We start from the raw sequence: 19,913 nt of genomic DNA, 5'->3' as shown, positions 1-19,913 counted from the left end.
TTTTAAACTCAATATTTTACATTTATAGAAATAAATTTATTTTCAAAAGATTTTATAGTTGCGCTGGTTACAATTATGTACATCTTTAGGTATTTGCTTTCATGCTATAATTTAAAACCCACTCCTGCCATTGTTTTTAATATTTAATATAAACATAATCTGTGACTTGAGTCATTTATACATAATTTCTCATATAATATAAAGAACTGAGAATGAAGACAAAGATATTGTGTATTTCCAGATGGACCTCAAGATGATCATATTAAGTGAAGTAAGAAAGATAACTATCATACAGTATCACTTATAAAGTGGGATCTAAAAAAACCTGATACATATGAACTTATTTAGGTCAAAAATAGACTCACAGAAAACAAATATTTGGTTACCAAAGGGGAATTGGGGCCAGAGGGATAAATTAGGAGCTTGGGATTAACATAAACACACTACTATATACAAAGTAGATAAACAACAAGGACCTACTGTATAGCATAGGGAACTACATTCAATATCTTATAATAACCTATAATGGAAAAGAATCTGAAAAAGAATATATATAACTGAATCACTCTGCTGTATACCTGAAACTAACACATTGTAAATCAACTATACTTCCATTAAAAAAAACACAATGAATATTTCCAAACAAGGATAATAAGTCAAATATATTTGCACATCAGCAATAGATATAACAAAATTGCTATAAAGTTTGAAGTAATATAAAAAGGCAAAATGGAATTTGAAAATTGGGCCATTTTCTTTGGAACACATAAATTTAAAACTCTAATGTCTATTATTCAACTCTAAACGTATTTTTATTCAATTATCTCCCCTTTCCCTACAATTCTGAGAAAGATTACTAGCCTATGATTTTATTTTTCCTTATTACTCCAAATCCTCCCAACTCCATTCTTGATGTTTGCCTTTAGCAAATAAAGCAAAAAATAAAAATTCTGAAGGATTGGCTGAACAAGTTTGAAAAGAAGAAAATTAAAAGTGCTAACAATGTGTAACTGACTAGATAAACCTCCATTCCGAGACTGCCCCAGGAGAACCCTCCTGGGGATGGGCAAGTGGGCAGTGTGGGGGTAAGTGGGACAGAATTAAGGAAGGAAAGGGGCAGAGAAGTGCATTTTGTTCCTGAGTGAGTAGATCAGGTTTCTGAATTTACTCTGCAGAGTATTTTAATAAATAGTTTTTTGTGGTCCCTATTCTAGCAATAAAACATCTGCTTAAAAAAAACTGGAATCATGTGAGTAGGAAACACATTTATCTGCCCTATAATACTAGATTAAAAATAAGCTGTAAAATGGAATGCAGAGTACAATCTCATTTTTATCAAATAAAATATGTACACAAAGACTGGAAGAATATATATAAAAATATTAACAAAGTATTTTTTATTTTCTGACTATCGATATTTTCTAAGTTTGACGCTGAATACATATTACCTTTATATAAAAAACATTACTTTTAGAAGTTGATACATATTACATGCAAACTTCTTGGGAAACAGCACTGTGCATAGAATAAAAACACAGTCACGGCACTGATTAAACTATTGGGCAATTTAATTCCTAAAACAGATTTTTTTTAAATGGAGAAGATACAAACTCTTTAGAACACTTTCCACCTAGCTATATTAATTAGTTGTTGAATTAGTCTCAATAAAGCTATAAAAGTAACATTAAGACTGACTTTGCAAAGACATGATTCTAAATGAGAAGCTGTTTCCATGAGTAGCTAAGATCACGTGGGCCTCCTTAAACATAGAGGAATTTGCCACTGAATCTATCATAGATCCACTTAAACTATCACAATGTCTAGGATATAGTAAGTGCTCAAAAATTTCTGATGAAATAAAGTCCTGAATTTTATAAGGCCAAACAACTTTCCCTTCTGAAGGGAATTACTAGATCAAATGGGCAAAAGAAATGGTGCTGCTTGAGCTGTAGTGAATAGAAATGACTCAGAGACAAATAGGCATGCCTTTGTTTTCCTCAACTATTCGTGGGCCTTTTCCAAACCATTCTCCACCTGCAACGGCCAACTCCTTGTGCTATAAACACGGCAGCATTCAGACAGGAAACTATGGTCCAGAGACTGACACTTATCCAGACCCACAGAGAAAGAACAAAGAAGCTAGAACCTGCTGCTCAAAAAGCTAGGGATTAAAGTGATAAAGGTTTATTTACCACCCAAGAGAATAAAAGTTAGGTTTTAAATGATGACCAAAAAAGTAATGTCCAAATACTTAACTAGATAGCCGAAAAAAGATGATCAATAACAAACTAAAAACATGCTGAAGCAGAATCCCCTATCAATGTTTTCAAGTTATTTTTTTCATGCAAGTAAAAAGATAAGGGAGTTTCAAATTCTCATCATTGCAACTAGTCACTTGCAAAATTCAGTTTCCTTAAAAATCCAATTTGTTCAACTTACTGTGATCAGACTGATTACTGAATAACTAGAAAAATAAAGATACATAACATCTAAATTATGTCTAAAGTTACTGGACTAGTTCTCTCAGACACCTGTTTTAATGATCAGTCCATACTCATTGTTTGTGTTAAAATTCCTATGGGCTTAAGAATCAATGAATTTTACCGAAACCACTGAGAAAGATTTTGTTTGGACACAGTTTTCTACCAAACTAGGTGCCCATACTAACTGTTAATAAAGGGAATGATTTCCAAGAAAAATAAGATTATAATTTCTTAAATGTCAAGGCAAAGAACTATCAAAACATTGACAGGTTTATGTCTCTTGGATCAACTATCAAAGTATTTTGGACCTTGGAAACCTTTAACTGGGCTCCTTTGTTTTCCTTGAGTTCCTCATTTTCTGACACACAACCTACTTCCACAATCTTAACTGAGACTTTTTGAGAATTTTCTAACCAGTATTTTGTTACAAATTAAACTTAGTGAGGAACATTTCCCCATCATGTTAAAATTCAGACACTGTATAGTCTTATTGTCTCTGCATTTATCACAATCTGTAACTATCTTGTTTTATTCATTTATTATCCTTTTCCTATATGATTTCTCTAAGATAAGGCAGGGCTGTTTGTCTTCTTCGCTGTTTTAGCCTCCACCTCTAACACAGTGCCTGGCACTAATAAGTGTTTATAAATACTTACTGAATTAACAAAAGGATGATTTTAGTCACAGAGGGCAAAAATATGATTAAGAGATGGATGGTCTATGCCATTAGATTCCCCCCCGCCCCCAATTTTTTTAAGGTGGCTCACTATAATTTTTTGGATCTTTTTATGTCTCACACAAAGAAGAGCCTCCAAAAAAAAAAACAAACCCTACATCTTTTTTGGAAATGAAAATGATCTCAAATATTATACAGCAGGACTGGAACTTACAAATTTGCTGTAAAGAGAGTGAAGGAGAAAGAGAACTGAAAACAGTTGTGCTTGGTTCTCATATAAATGCTGTCTCAGATAAAACCCTGGTGGCACTGTCCCCATCTTGAAGATGAGCAAAGTGAGGATCAGAGAGGAAGTCACTGGCCAAAGGTCAAAAAAGTGCTGGAATTGGGACTGGACAACCTGTTCTTCCTTAAACCAAAGTCCACTTTATTTCCTCTATCCCATATTGCCTCCACTAGAACCAGAAAAAATAAATAAAACCTTTTAAGCAACAAAGTGCATTAAATGATAGTTAATATTTGCAAAGAAATGCTTCGATGATTCAAGTCATACAATTTTTAGAATAGGAAACATACAAGCAAATTAAGTAACTAAATATATCTTTTGGTCAGGCTGAAGTGATACGGGAAAGAACAGATGAAGTCACTGGAAAAGAAACTCTCCAATGTGTACCTTTTCATACCTGCTATACCACTTGTTTTAGAACTAAAGAAAAATCTTCAGAATTTGAGACATTCGGAAAAAGAATGAGATATGCCTTGTGAGAGCTATGATTTAAGGTTTATCTTCAGAATAATTTTCAGACTTCCAATTGGAATTATGAGGTTCAAGACTATCTCTTAGAAGAATTTTCTAAATCATGTGAACCTGAGCAATGTATATGATTAACAAGTGGGAGATAATAGAACAATCTAACAGAACACGAAAATAACTGTTAAACTGGTAGCATTATGGGTGAATTGTGTTTTTACATATGGGTTTTTAAATTTTTCATGGCGTTTTAAAGTTTGTTCAATATTAACTTTAAAATAAATGCCATGAGCCTGTTTTTTTTTTTTAAAAGGAGGATCAGACTAGTACTGAAAAAAAAAAAAAAGAAGAAAGAAAAAAAAAAAGCAAAGCAAAATTGTCAGCACTTTCTCTCAAACTGAGAGCTGTAGAAGGTGCTATTTCATAAACCTTGGCTTCTCCCAACAAAAGATTTCCTCCCAAAGTCTGGCCAGTTACCTATCTGGAAGAGGAGATGGAATCTCTGCTCTGGAAAGGGGAATTTTAAATCCCTTAGGTACAACCCCATGACGACATGAGTACTGGGTGGGAAATTAGACTTGAGTAGTTATTCTCAAAATGGTCCCAGGATCACCAAAATGGAATCACCCAGGAAAGTTGTTAAAATGCAGATTTCCAGGCCCGGTCCCAGACACTGAATTCACGTTTCTGAAGTCGGGGGCTAGAAATCTTCATTTTTAAAAAGTCACAAAGTGGAATACTTGTGCACAAAGAGACTGGGACACAACTGGATCCGACGCTGAGACGCAACATGAAGAGTGGGCAGGTTTGGAGCCACACACACTTGGGTTTAAACCCCAGCTCTCCCATTTAATAGCTCTGGCTGCAGCAAGGCACTCAAACCCTCTGGCCCGCAATTTTCTCATACAGAAAGTGGAATGACTGTATGGAGACGATGTAAAATTACGTGTGTGCACATGTATGGTGTCACAAAACTTTTCTAATACTTAGATGACCTCTCGGGTTACTTCCAGCTCTAAGTCTATGAAGGCTAGCTTGTTTTAACCCCTCAATATACACCAGCATCACACGAACGTCTGTTTATCCCTTCCCTTAAAACACTGTTTCTCACCTTTTTCCCATTTCCCTCCGTCTCCCCGCAGGAGCCTTTGTAGACATTTTCTATTCTAATCCCTCAGCCCCCATTAACATCTTAACGCCACAGACAGACTGTACATCTGTTTATGTTCTGTGTCCCTCTGGAAGGCCACAAGCCACGGCACTAAGACCCTTTTGTCCCCGAAGGATATGAGAGGAGACTTGGTCAAGGTCATACCACAAATCAGAGGCAGAATCGGGTCTGCGTCTGAGCTACAAACTAACGGTCTAGAACCAGCCCGTCAACGAGCTGTTTGGCTCCCCCCGTGTTTACTTGTTTACTTTTAATTAGCTGCCAGTGTTTAAAAATCAGGGGCTTTTACGGGAGAATACCGACTTCACCCTCCCCAGATAAGGTCGGGTCCGGGAGCGGGCGGCCCCTCGCGCCCCGGCCCTGTAGCCCCCGAGATCCAGGCCCATCCCCCGCACTGAGGTGCCCTCCAGCACTCACCGCGCGAGGAACCAGACGTTTAAGACGCGGCTGGAGTCGCACGCGCAGCTACATCAACTGCAGGTCGCGAGCCCGTCCCCGGCTCAGCATCCAGAGCCCTCGCGGCGGCGGGCGGGTCGGCGGTGCAGCCTCCCGCGCCGGCCCCGCCCCGCCGCCCCAGCTGACCCCGGCCCCGGCCCCGGCCCCAACCGGGCTCCGCAAGCCTCGCTTCGCCGGGGCGTCCCGAAGGCCCCGCGGCCCCCTCACCACCCTCGGCAGGATGGGCACCACTACCGCCCCTCACGGCCCCGCCCGACCACGCAGCCCGCCAAGCCTACCACTCACTGCAACCAGGCGCTCGGGTGGAGGAACCGCTCCCTCTGTTGTCCTCGGCGCGTCCGCCCCCGCCGCCTAGCACCGCACCAATCACCGCCGCGCGCTGCCGCACGTGACACGCGCTGGCCAATGGCAGCTCGAGACGGCCTGTGACGCCGCCGGCGACTCCCGGCGCTTTGAAAGCGGGCGGCTGGCGCGGGCCAAAGGGTCGATGGGGAGCCGCTTCAGGGCCGCGATTGGGGGTTGGGGCCTGACGGCGTTGGCTGCTCTGGGGCTGGATTCTGCATGGCTGCGAGTAACCGAAGTCCGGCTCTGACTCCTGCTGTGTGGAACACACCGGAGTTCGGCGGGAGAAAGAAGGGAAAGGAGTACGTGGGAGGAGGGCTCACAGAGTATGGGGTTTGGCCAGCCTCTCCCCCGAGGATCAGGAGCCTGTTTCCCGCCTTTTCTTCCTGTAGTGTCATCGTACTGGCCACCTGGCATCAAGATGGTCCCAATGTTCCCAAGGACGCCAGGAGGCATAGGAGTACTAGGATTAGAGCAAGGCCAGGAGTCAGCTCCACACCAGCTCCGTTAACAGATGGACTCATGAGTTAGCCTTTGTATAACAGAAATCCCCAGATTCCAATATCCTAAATCCATAAGTCTTTTTTACGTCTCTCAGAAAGTGTTAGGTAAGTACTTCAGAGATCCAGACTCTCTGCTCTATCCTTACTGCTTGGCTTCTATCCCCAAATTGGGCCAAAAATGATTGTTGGGGCTCCAGACATCACGTCCTTATTTTAGAAAGGGCCTTTCCAGAAGCCCCAAACAACTTATACCCACATCTTGTAGACTTGAGCTTAGCAACATGGCCTCACCTAGCTGGGAAATGTAGCCTAAATATATTTCTGCCCGCAATAAAATCCCCTTTCAAAAAAAAGAAGGGAAGAATGCATTTGGAGGGACTGAGGTGGGAAGCCCCATAAAAAGACCGGCAGGACCCCTAGGTACGGCCACTACTCTCCTGCCAGCACAATCCGGTTCCCTGGCCCAGAGGCTCTATATCACTTTTTGCCTCTGAAATGGCTTACTTCTAGGAAAGCCAAACTTATCCCTATAATTCTATTGATTCCCTGAGCTCACTCCTGTTTGGTTATTTCCTTCACTCCTGATTGGTCCATTTCCCTAACTTCTGATTGGTCCGTTTGTAGTACTTCATTTGCATGGAGCTCACTCCTGGTTGGTTATTTCTCTCCCTCCTGATTGGTCCATTTCTACAAAGCTTGTTCCTAATTAGTCAACTTCTGTTACACCTTATTTGCCTACGATATTGCAAAGTGTAAACTGGCAGTCTATAAAAGCCTGTGTAAATGTACAGATGGGGTCCAGAGTTTGGAGTGTTAACTCCTTTGGGCCTGCTGGCATAATAAACCTGAGTTCTCCAACTCTCCAAGTGCTGCTTTGTCTCTCGCCTGGTTCTAGGTTGCTGTCATAACTGAGCTGTAACACCGAGCTGTAACATTTTTTTGCAACAGGACAGCTAATAGTCTCTGCTATCACCTCTTTTTCTTTTTTCTTTTTATAAAGTTTTGCAAGTGGTCCTGTATCACACAACTCGTAGAAATAAATCCTTCCCCTGGATGTGCTGAACAACTTACTAGACAAATGTATACTCTGGCTGACCCTGTGCTAGAGGCTATATGTATGTTTTCCTATTTAATTTTCAACAATCTGCAAGATGGGTGGGCATTACCAGACCTGTGATGCAGATGAATGCAAAGAAATGGGTGACAAATGGTAGATAAACCAAATGGTCTGGTATGAGTTGCTATGCAGTATTACAAGCACATGGGCGGAAGGAATATAATTTTGTGTATTAAGTTAACAAGGGCCACTTGTTCTAAAGCTGCCAAGAATCAATCAAGGATAAGGCCACTCCCCTGTAGCATAGGAAGAGACATCACATAATAGACCAATGTAAAAATATAGTCATGTCAAAACACCAGAACAGGGATGTAAAAACAAAAACTTGATAAACAGAATCTAAAAGAGAATTGAAATGGTTGAACTTGGTGTTTCTCAGCACTGTCCAGGGGAGAAGAGTGCCCGTAATAGGGTTTATTAATAAGAAACAGGATTAGCTTTGGGGGGTTGTTTTTGTTTTTGTTTTGCAATCAATAAACTTCAATGCCTATGAATTACTTGCTGCTGCATTAAGCATAAATGATTAGTGAGATAATCCCTGCTTTTAGGGAGCCCACAGTCTATGAGGAGAAAGACAAGAGTATAAATTTAACACATCATGGTAACTATGTGTGGTATGGGAACACATGAGAAGGGCATCCAACCTGGAGGGGAGGGGAGGGAGGAGTGGGGAGTTGTCAGAGAAGACTTTCTAGAAATGATGACTGAACGAGTTCTTGAAAATTGAACTGGAGACCAGCAAGCTAAGCATAGGAAATGGTAGTTCATGGCAAAGAGGGTGAGTTGTATGTATGTGACTGCTGGGTATGAAGAGAGAGGGGATAGGACAGCGTACTGAAGAGTTAAGCAGTGCCTTATGATGGATCATATATGTACACCAAGGAGTTTGTATACTTTGGCCACTGGCATCCATTTCCTCCTAGTTTTGGAGGGAGTTACTTTACCTTGTTTGCATTCTTGGTGGCGTTCTTAATTTAGACATCCTCTGCTTCCCCAGCTAAGGCATGGGCAGTTGACTCAAGAAAAGCCAATCAGATCACCTACCAAGAGTGGGAGGAAAAGTTGTGGGATGGGGAGTTGGGTGTTTAAACATCCCCACGAGAGAGAGGGTGAGGGAGTTGCCTGTGGATCATGAAAAGATTACAAGATTGTATGGAAACACAACTGAGGGTAGAGGTTATGCGTGTGATATTTCCTTTAGCAAACCCAATAACCTAGACTCTCATTACTTCATTTCCACATCTCACAACTGGATATAAATACTATATTTTAGTTCCTGAAAATATGTACTCTTTAGTTATTGTGATCGTATTTTCTAACCAAAAATTAAACACTTCATATTTTAAATCAGCACTATTATGGAAAATATGGACTATGCAGACATCATTTCTCTATGACAACTTGCATGGGATGTTCCACAAAAACATTTTTTTTGAATAATGTGTGCAACAATAACTCAAACCGTATCCAAATTTATTCTCATTCCATGGTCACCTAACAGGCTTCTTGGGGTTTCAACTCAACAACAAACAAGGTTCCCCAGTGGAAAAAGGATTACTTTGACGTTATGCATGGATTCTCTCGATTTCTAAATTTTGAAAGGCTTAAAACTGTTGTATCCTTCCACCCAAAATGAAACAGAACTGACGACCTAGGAGAGCGTCTACTTTCAACACCTCCACCAGTATTGTGAGTTCAAGACACACCTAGTAGCTGCAATCCAGGAATAGGAAGCCAGAGTGGATAGTAGGTGCTGCTGCTGAAGCTGCTGTAATAGTGTCTGGGATGGAGAAGGGATATTGGGAACTTGACGGGAAAACCTTAACCTATCCAAAACTTTGCTTCCTAGTAGAAAGAGCTGAAGGTGAAGGCAGAGAACCTGTACCTCACTTCCGCCTTCAAACCTCAGAATCCTAATTTATACAAGAACGTAGCTTCAAGAGAATGTGGGAAGTGTAGTTGCCGGCATCTCCAACCAGAAGGCGGCTGGAATGGGAATGGTCCCAGGGATCAATTCACATTATCCGCCATGTGGAGAGGTCATTCAATGGTCTGGTGAAGGAGGGATGGTCAGGTCTCACTTTTATCCTCCATCCTCCCCAGGGATGCTCTGATGCGTATGCAGAAGCCAGGCTGGAGTTTCTGCACGTCATTTTTGATCTCTTAAAAGCAAAGGTGCATAATTTTTAAACATGAAAGAATAAGCTACTACGTATAAACCCTAATTTTAAGCAGGAGCAGCAGTTTTGCATCCTTCGCCAAATAATACTGGCTTTCTAATCAAAATATTGATGAAGAAAAAAATGATTGGAGAATTTAGAGATCAACTAAATGTATTCCTGTGAGTCTGAGTCATTCTTTCTTAATGAATAAAGTTGTGGATTTTAGAGTAGATAGGGTTTCTGATGGTTGAAAGTCAAGTAGAACTCACATGCTAGCATAATTTCTCTCCTTTCACTGCTGCCCTAGAGTAAAAGTATTGTGTTCATGAGGAAGAGCAATAATGTTGAGAAAAGACAACTGTGGGTGATACGGAATAAAAATAGAGCTTTGTTCTTGAGTTCCTGGAGGGCCACTAATTACAGCCACTTGCTAGAAACCTCTTTTCTAACCATTGATTGATTGATTGATTGATCGATTGATTGGTTGAAGTATAGTCAGTTTACAATGTTGTGTCAATTTCCAGTGTGCAGCATAATGTTTCAGTCATACATATGTATATATATATATATATAGTCCTTTTCACATTCTTTTTCACTATAGGTTACTGTAAGATATTGAATACAGTTTCCTGTGCTATATGGTATAAACCTATTTATTTTAACTTATTTTTGATGACTGATATTGTGTTTCTGGTGACACTTTCAAAATAAAGTTTTTTCTTAAGGAATAGAAAGCTTACAAGTTAGGTTAGATGAAAATGATAGTTTTAAAAGCATTTCTGTGGATTTCAATCCTCACCGTTTTTTTTTTTTTTCACTTTTGTTTTGCTTCCCAGATTTGAATCTCTGAAAATTAATGATTGATTAGACCTAACTCAGTATACTGATTTATGAATTAGAGCATTAAAAAGGAAATCCTGATATGACTATGAATCTTTAAGCTATATTTCCAACATTTCACCAAATGTACTTTTCTCTCTCTCTTTTTTTTTTTTTTTGGTCTCTTTTTTAAAATGCAGTCTTTATTTTAATATTAAAACAATTCATTCCGTGGCATCATCTCCAGTTCTGTTCTCCTCAATAATATACCGTAACCATTGACCATCTCTCTGAACGCATCTGCTGTAAGGGAGATAAATGGGCAATCATTCTTGAATGGTAAGTTCTTATTGAAGAACTTGCCCTTTTAGTCTAGCTTGAAAATCCCATTATTAGGTAGAATGAATGTTCTGCATAGCAGCTATTCAAGTTGTGATTTTATTTCCTTGTAATCTTACAATTTGCAGTTGTGTTTGAAATAAGCCATAATGCACTCTTCTTAATTTAATATGAGTATTTTTAGCAGTGCAAAATCTTGGATTACGATTGTTTTCATTTGATCCTTAGAATAAGATGGACATCCATGTTTAATCTTATCCACAGATTACCTTAATGAACAAGAATGTGTTCCATTATCTTTAGATAAATGAATTTCAATATGTTCTAAATCCCCCCCCCCAAAATGTTGCATCATTATGACACAAAAATGACGCCATCACAGATAAGCTCTCCTCCCAAGGTTCTGAATATATATTTTTCTTTAAAAATGGGAATGCATCTATCTTCAATTATAAAGTACATGTTCATTGAAAAGATAAATTTCAAGAGAGGCAGAAATGCATGAGGACTCTTGTATAACATATATAAAAGTGGTTTATATTGTCCAAGATACTTTTCCATGAATATTTATTCAAACATAAGTTTAATTTCATATAAGATCGTATCACATACTGTTTCATAACCTATTATTTACTTAACATAACATAGACAGCTTTGCATAACAAGTTACCACAAACTTAGTGGCTTAAAACAACACACATTTGTTATCTTACATTTTTTTGTTGCCAGGCTGCAATCCAGGTGTTGGCCAGGGCTGCAGTCTCATCAGAGGCTTGACCAGGGAAAGATCTGCTTCCAAGCTGCCTCGGATTATTGGCCGGATTCATCTCCTTCCTTTTCTAGACTAAGGTCCCTGTTTTCTAGCTGACAGTCAGCAGTGGGCTGCTCTCAGCTACTAGAAGCCACCCTCGGTTCCTCGCCACATGGTTCTCACCATAGAGCCTCTTACAACCTGGCAGCTTCTTCAAAGCCAACAAAGAAAAGAGAATCATTATCATTTTAATGGAAGCATAATATTCTACTGTACAGATTTAACATCTTTTAACTACCCTTTATAGATTTAAGAATGCTTCAAATATTTCTTTATTATAAGCAATGCTACAATACACCTTTGTGAATTCTCCAGTTATTTCCTTAGGATAATGCCCAGAAGTGGAATTTCTGAGTCAAATGGTATGCACTTTAAAAACTATGTACATATTGCAAAACAGCCATCCAGAAAACTAACCCCATACTTCCACTAAGAATGTATGAGACTGGTGGTGTGTGCACATACTTGCCAACGCTGGCCTTATCCATAAGTTCAAGCTCTGCCAATCTAATGAAGAAAAATTACATTTCTTTGTTCCAATTTGTATTTCTTTGGTGATGTCAAACGTGTTTGTATGATACTGGACATTGTGTCTTGTGAATTGTTGTTTCCTGACTTTTGCCCATTTTGTAATCATTAAACACTTTGTATGTTAAGTGCTCTTTGTGGATTGCAAATATTTTTCCTAATTTATGTTTGTTAATATTTGGGGGAATTGTTGGCCATATACAAGTTTTTTCAGTTTCATACACACTTCTTTCAGAAGTCAATTCTATTGGTCATTTTCTTAATGCTTGTTCCTTTGATGTCATGCTTAGAAACTCCTTTCCCATCTCAGAAGTGTAAAAATTTTTGCATGTTTGTGATTCTGAAATTCTTATAGTTTCATATCTTGTTTTAGTTTTAATTGTTCTGGAACTATTGTCTTGTAAGATTGGCTGATTGGTTTAGTGACAACCATGACAATTGTCTTTTTTTGTTTTGTTTTGAGTTATTCTAGACGGGCAACTCTAGAGCTATTCAAAAAATGAGTCACGTTGCTGTAAATTTGTGGGAAATAGAGAACAGATCAGCACTGTGGAATGTTTTCTTCATCATGCGGTTGTCTGAGCGCTTTTATTTCCAGTAACAGCCACTTTTTCTTGAAATTTTGTGGAATTATGTCACTTGTGCTATAATAACATTATATAAGAGAACATTCTTAGTGATGAAATTGACAGCAGGGAATAAATTAAGAGGGCCTGGGACAAGGATCAAACCACAAAGCCCTTAATTAAGAGAGCAGGACGATCTTGCCACAACACAATTACTTTCAAAAGCAATAATGTTGAGGCCAAGGGCACTGAGGCTTCTGTTGAGAGAGTGAAGTCATTCATCACTGCAAGTGGGAAACCAAAGATGGTCAGGGAGCAGAGCGAAGCCAAGACAGAGCTCAGGTCTGGCTGGAGCGTAAAGCAAGCCTCTGGGGTACACTCTCCTGCCCCAGCGAAATTCAGAGAAGACTGATTCCAAAAGAAATTTTGGTGACCATATACTGTATGGCACAGGGAAATATATACAAGCTCTTGTGGTGGCTCACAGCGAAAAAAAATGTGACAATGAATATATGCATGTTCATGTATAACTGAAAAGTTGTGCTCTACACTGGAAATTGACACAACATTGTAAAATGACTATAACTTAATAAAAAAATGTTAAAAAAGAAAAAAGAAATTTTGGTGACCAGAAAGCCACAGTAGCTTTTGTGAACTTCGAGGTGTCTTAAATGAAGGAATGTGCGAAATGAAGAAGCCAAAGCAGATATGAGATTCAAACTGCTCTGACGTGTTTACCTGCAATTGCCAACACTTAGCACGTAGTCTGGCTCAAAGTGGGTTGTCAATGAATGTAAATTTCCTCTCCCTTTTCCCTAAGCCATTCTTTTATTTGTCTCAATGCCTATGACTTAGCACAGTGACTGGCATATTATTAAGCATTTAGTGAATGTTTATGGAATAAATGATTGGATGGTTTGAAGAAATAAATGTATACGTATTCAAGAGGGAGTTTAGATACACACCAACAATCATAGCAGCCTATTTATGAAGTGCCTATTTCTATGCTAGCTTTCTGCTCTTAGTTTATTTAATCTTCATGATAGTTCCATGATATAAGTATTATTATAAGTCCAATTTTACAGGGAAGAAACAGATGCTCAGAGAGGAGCAAAAGTTATCCAATTAAGTGGAGGAATCAAGGTTTAAAAACCCTGAGCTGTCTTAATTACAAAGTCCAAGTATTTTTCCAGTATTGCTTGATAACCTCTAAAAAGTTCACAAACCGCTATGGCAAGAACACTCTAACCATTGTATAGGCATGTGCGAACCCAAAGCATTTCTTGTGGGTGTTTAGTCTTATAAAATGGACAAAGATTGGTAAGACCACACTAGCCAGAGAGAGCTCATTAATGTTCCAAATTCCTTCAACTCAGTGCCTCGCAGAAGAAAGACAACAGATGGTCAATGTGCTGTTCACTTCCTCAGCTGCATGGCTATTTCTAGAGACATTTAACTTGACAAGTGGGCTTGGAATTTCCAGTGGCTGTGGGAGCTGACACATTCAAGTTCAGCTTGAGCCGTAACAGCTGCTTATTAAATCTGTTCAAAAGGCAGCCACCAGGCCAATATAGCGGGAAACAGTTTACTAGAAAGAGTGGTGGGCAGGAAGTAGGAGGTCCGGGTTCAGCTCACTGTTTATTATTATTATTATTACTATTACTATTATTATGAATTTATTCATTCAGCAGATGCTTTCTGAAATATCTGTTATGTGCCAGACCCTGTGCTCTGTTCTATGCATTTAGCAAGAAAGGGTTGAGGGAGACCATCATATGATTTCTTCTGCTGGAGGGGAAAATGGGGTTAATACATGTAACCATCATTCTTAAGCAAGTTCCATCGAGATCTGTGCAGTCCTTTCTCAGATAATAAGCCACACTGAAGGAAGAGAAAATGGGGCTCCTGCAGGTGTGCAGCCTGGCTTTCTTTCAGTATTTCTTTCAGATAATGGCGAACCTTGCCCCTCGGTGTTCTAAATTAAGAGTTACGGTTAGATGTTACCATGACACAATTTCTGCCCTAAGGAACATTTGAGAGCAGGGAGGGGTAGAGCTGTCTTCCCTGCCGAAGCACGTATCTGATCATCTCTGCCGTGCCTCCTTCCCTCTGAGTTAGGCCCTGACTTTTCCAGATGAGCCACGTCAGCTTGGGTGCCCAGGACTGTTCGGTCACTTGAAGTCCCAGCGCCAGCCGAGGGCTAGAGCAGTCCAGATACGTCCAAATACAGTCTAGCATTGTCCTGGTTAGGAAGAAATGGCCATCTGAAACCCTGCAGCTCCTCTCCATTTCTTGACGCCCTCAACTTTCACGTCATTGTGACTAAATTAAGGCTCACGCTGCAGAGGAGGAAGCCTTATTTTTGGCAGGTGGAAAGAGACAAGTTTTCCTGTAGCTTTTAGGAGCTTAGTGGTGCCACACACTTGTACATCTTACTTCAACCAGAGCCTGCCAAGTTGTACCTTCTACCTTAAGGCCACTGGCATATCTACTTTCTCATTAACCCTTACAAAAACCCATGGGATATTTATTATTTTTATCCTACCGATGAAGAAGCACAGGTTCAGTCAAATGAAATAATACGTCCAATCACAGAGATGGTGAATAGTGATGCTGGTGTCAAATCCGCATCTGTGATTCCCATACCCCTGAGTGTAGGCAGGATTCTAACATGTTTTCCAAGAATTCCTGCCCACTTTCCACACACACGTCCCAGATAATCCTTGGGATTGAGTTTGATGGGTTTTACTGCCATAATTAGGTTATGCCAACTGGCACAGTTGATGTTAAGAAAAAGAGAGGATTCTGGTGAGCCTAACTTAATCACACGAGACCTTTAAAAGCAAGGATTTTCTGTAGCCGGTAGCAGCAGCTGGAAGTCAGAGATTTGAAGTATGAGAAGGATTTGATGGGCTGTTTTTGGCTCGATGATGAGTGGGCCGGATGGAAAGAGCCTGAGAAGGGCCTTGAGGAGCTGAGAGCCAATGGCCAGCAAGGAAACAGGGCCTTCAATCCTGCAACTGAGTCCTGCCAATAAGGATGAGCTTGGGGGAGTGGGTCCTTCCCCAGAGCCTCCAGACAGGAACTTCAGCCCACTGACACCTTGATTTCAGCCTCGTGAGACCCTGAGCAGGGAACCAGTCATGCCGGGCTGGGCAAGGCTTCTGACCCACAGAACTGTGAGTTAGTAAATGGGTGTTGTCTTGAGCCACTAATTTTGTGGGAATTTGTTTTGCAGCTTGCTTTATTGGCTGAATAAGGACTTGGAGCAAGTCTTCTAAATTTTCTGGTCTTCATTTTTGTTTGAAAGAGAGTTGATGTGATCTCTAATGTCCTTCCAGCTCAGATGACTCTAAGATTCTTGAAACTGTGTTTTTATAAAGATTGAATGAAAATAATGCATGTGAAAGCACTTTAATCTTGAGAAAATACACAAACTGAGGCTAGTAATCAATCGAATCATGTTTCTAGTCATCTCATGCCCTCTTGGGATCGTCTAGGACAGTTTCCCATGAAAATCTATATTTTAGGGCCATAGGGAAGAGCGAATTTCTGAGTCCAGAGGGCCCCCTCTCCACTGTGGCAGACACTGGGGAACACACAGAAGGAAGGACGCCCTCCTGTGTCATGAGGCATCTGTGCTATATGGGTCGGAGGTGCCGTAGGAACGAGGCGCAGCTCCTCCCTCGCGCTGTGGGAGGGCGATGTCCACAAGATGAAGCCGTGACAACGAAGTGATGAGAAGAGAGGCTTTGTCAGGGGCGTCTATGAACTTGGGCTGGGTTTTGAGGGTAGGGGATTTGCCAGCCACACTGGGTTGGAGCAGCCCAAACAGAGGCTACAGGATATGTGAAAGTGTGGGTAACACTTGCTGATCCTAAAGCCAGGTGGGTGTTCAGTCGGTGGGAACTGCTAGCTGACTATTGTTGGAGCATTTGGAGAGGGCATGCTGGGGGCAGAAGGGGATTAAGGGACCACCGCGCTCAACATGTCGAACCTTCCGAATCTGACATCACCTCTAATTTTAAATCCACATAATTGATATTTTTTCGTCCTTTAATCTTGTGCACATTCCCGCTGAAGGACAGTTTTGTTGTGCTTTACTTCCTATAGTTAGAATTATCAAATCAATAAGCACATATTAAATTGACCATTTCCAATGGCCTCACCACCATCCCGTCCTGCCACCCAACTCAAGATCCCATTAGGCTCTCCTGAGGATTACGAATCTCTTGTCCAAAATATAGGCTTGATGTGAATTATGATTAATAGTGCTGAAATAAGAATTGCTGGATTGTAAACTCCTTGAGGACAGGCGTCTTGCCTTTCACATCTCCGCATCACTCCCTGTCTTCCAAGGCACTCAGCATTGGTTTCCGGCACACAGCAGATTGCTCAGTGCTGGATTTAATCTGAGATAAGTTGAATTAGCATGCAAATAAAAAAGAAGCAGAGATCATGTCAAAATCCGCCCTGATGGCTAGTGCTGAGGGTTTTTGCACGCACCAAACCAGAGTGGCCTCAAAGCACAGAGCCAATCGGTTAGAGCACACTTCTCTGGGACACGTTGTTCCTGGGGCAGAGTCATTCAGCTGCCAGAAGCAAGCGGGGCGGGAATCCCCCCTCCACACTAGATCCAAGTTGTTGCCATCACGGGACACTCACTTATTCCTACTCCAGCTGACTGCTTTGTGAGTTGATAGTTAAATTACACAATTATGGATAATTGTGCGACACTTACTGAGGAATTATCTGAGTAGCTCCTAAGCATTGCTCATCTCCTCTCACCGTTATACGGAGCTAAAGACCAGGCAAGATGGAAACTTGGTTGGTCAAGCTTTTGTTTCTTTTTGGTGGGAAAAATTTGTTTTCCCTGAAAGCTTTTACGTTTCAGTCTGGAGGAAACCCTAGAGGTTACCTATTTCTCTACCATTAATTTACTCGTTGAAAAATGTTAATTATTGAGTGTCTATTGAGACTCAGATACTGAGCTGGCCTCTAGGTTTGAGATGCAAATGAGATCAACGTGGTTCCTGTCCTCATATGAAGCTTTAAATGTAGAAGTTAGAAATTTTTCAAGAGTGTAAAGTTTTATGATGACCGAGGACAAGATCCTCCAGGAGTGTGTTCTCAGGGAACTAACCTCTTTCAGGGAGGTGATACTCTCTAAGGAAATAATATTTTAAGTGATAACTAAAGATGACTGTGAGTTCGTGAAAGGAGGGAGAAGAGGCTGGGTGGGAGGGATTCCAGATTAAAGGGATACCACACTCATGTGAGCTAGTCCTTATTAACTAGAAAAATCAACACTGAATTTCCAGAAGAGAAAGGATGCCGTAAGTGGAGAAAGCAAGGGTGAGACTATTGATTTAGACCAACCGCATTGCATTTACTGAGAACTGTGCCACCTTGTGGCAGCTAATTGCCAATGCACATACTGTGTATCAGCAGGTTTTCTTGGAATCCTAGAATTTTTTTGAGCTGGAAGGTCCTTGCTTTAGAAAACAGCTATTCCGTGAGTCTCTAACTTTATCGAGAAGGGTACACATGACTATCTGCCTCCCCTTATGGGTCATGTTTTGAAAGATATCTGTCAAACAGAAAAACATTCTTTTCCTTTTTCTCCCTCTGTTAACTGGATAGTCCTGGCTACATTATTAAGTTCATGTAATTCCATTTAGAAGAAAAGAAACTTGGGTTTTGGTTTTATTTCACTTTGTAAAACCCCAGTTCTGCCTTGGGAAAGTTATCCTTTCTCTGTGAACTATTTCTTCATCTGAAAATGGAAATAGCAAAATAAATATAGTAACACTTCAACACCTACTTCGTTACATAACTTCAAGGAAACATGAGACCCAAACATGGATACTTAGTAAAGGTTTATTCCTTTCGTAGCCTTTTGTGGGCAAAAGTTCTATTTTATTAGCTTACTGATCCTTGTTCATATCACCAAGGGCTGCCTGGGGATCCAGGGGTCCCATTCTTGGCGTCTAATCCCAACTGAGTTCAACCTTCTTACTGCACAGATGAAGAAACTATGACACTAGAGAAAGGAAGTGACCCCATTTCTGCTCTGGATCTTAAATTGTACGTCAATTTATTTACAGTCATTATGAAGAAGCAGTTAGTAAAAATAAGGTCTGGTCCCTCCCAGAAATGCAAAGAAGCCCAACGCGGCAGGTGAGGAGTGGGGAAGAGGGAGGGGAGGGCATGGGAAACTATTAAAGAATGTTAGTCGTGGTTTAGATTTGGAAACATCTTGACAAATACATTTATAATTTTTCATCCATGTGTTTGGCATAGTTCATCCTAGGTTTAAAGTTATGAAGTGTTATTGTGTAAGCGGACAGTAAGAAATTAATTTGTTTTGGTGAGAATAAGAAACAAAAGCAACGGGTGTAACCAGACAGAAGAGATGGAGGTTGAATGTAGATGGATATTCTGGACCAGTGTGTGACACTGGTGCACTACAGAGCATCTTCCATCCTGGAAAAGCACCCAGGCAGCAGTGTTCTCAGAATAGGTTCGCTACGAATCTGAACATTTTCAAACTGAATCATGCAAGATGAAGATTTAATCTGTGTAAAGAACCTTCAAGGTGTGTTTTTAAAAGAGGGGCTCCTTGTTTGGTTTTCTTCATAAACAAATTCTGAGGAATGAAGGTGGAGGGTTTGAAAGCCACTGGATCTAGCGTATCCTTCAAGCTATGAGACAGTGATCTCGATAACACACCAAGAGCGTCTTCCGTTTATCTCTGTCCCACGTCTCCCTCCTACGTTTCAGATCCATGTATTTGGCAGTCTGTTGGACATCCCTACTTGCTTATTCCACAGGTAGCTCCAACTCCACATTCTAAAACTGGATTCTCTCTCCCTCAAACTGCTTCTCTTTCTACCTGAGTGAATGGAACCACTTTTGATGCATCAGCTCAAATCAGAAGCCAGGAGTCATCCTTCATCCTTCCTTTACCTCCCTGCTCACTGGCGTTCTGTCCTATGGACCCTGCCTCCTGAGGCACCTGGGTTATATGCCCTTCTCCATCTGTGGTGCAAACACCTTAACTTGGGTCCTTGACGTGCCTGGCCTGGGTCACTGCACCTGCCTCCTGAGTGATCTCTCAGACCAGTCTGACCGCTTCCCAGCCCTCCTTCTGCGCTGCCCTCCCGGGGAGACTTCCACACCACGAATC

At 40.8% G+C, this 19,913-nt stretch overlaps 1 protein-coding gene across 3 annotated transcripts in view; it reads right to left on the bottom strand.

Moving 5' to 3' along the window:
• Window positions 1-5,884, bottom strand: part of PTPDC1 (protein tyrosine phosphatase domain containing 1) — a 54,187-nt gene extending 48,303 nt beyond the window's left edge. Inside the window, exon 1 of one of the 3 annotated variants that reach the window (XM_032477433.1) lies at window positions 5,816-5,884. The gene's annotated coding sequence lies outside the window, so the exon portion shown is untranslated. Of the gene's footprint in view, window positions 1-5,498; window positions 5,793-5,815 lie in introns of those variants that run through there. The other 2 variants (XM_032477434.1, XM_032477432.1) reach the window with 2 other exon arrangements.
• Between the last annotated feature and the right edge of the window lie 14,029 nt (window positions 5,885-19,913).

Source organism: Camelus ferus, chromosome 4 (assembly GCF_009834535.1).
Source record: "Camelus ferus isolate YT-003-E chromosome 4, BCGSAC_Cfer_1.0, whole genome shotgun sequence".
In the NCBI taxonomy this organism is placed as follows: Eukaryota; Metazoa; Chordata; class Mammalia; order Artiodactyla; family Camelidae; genus Camelus; species Camelus ferus.
This window is presented reverse-complemented; position numbering and strand designations above follow the sequence as displayed.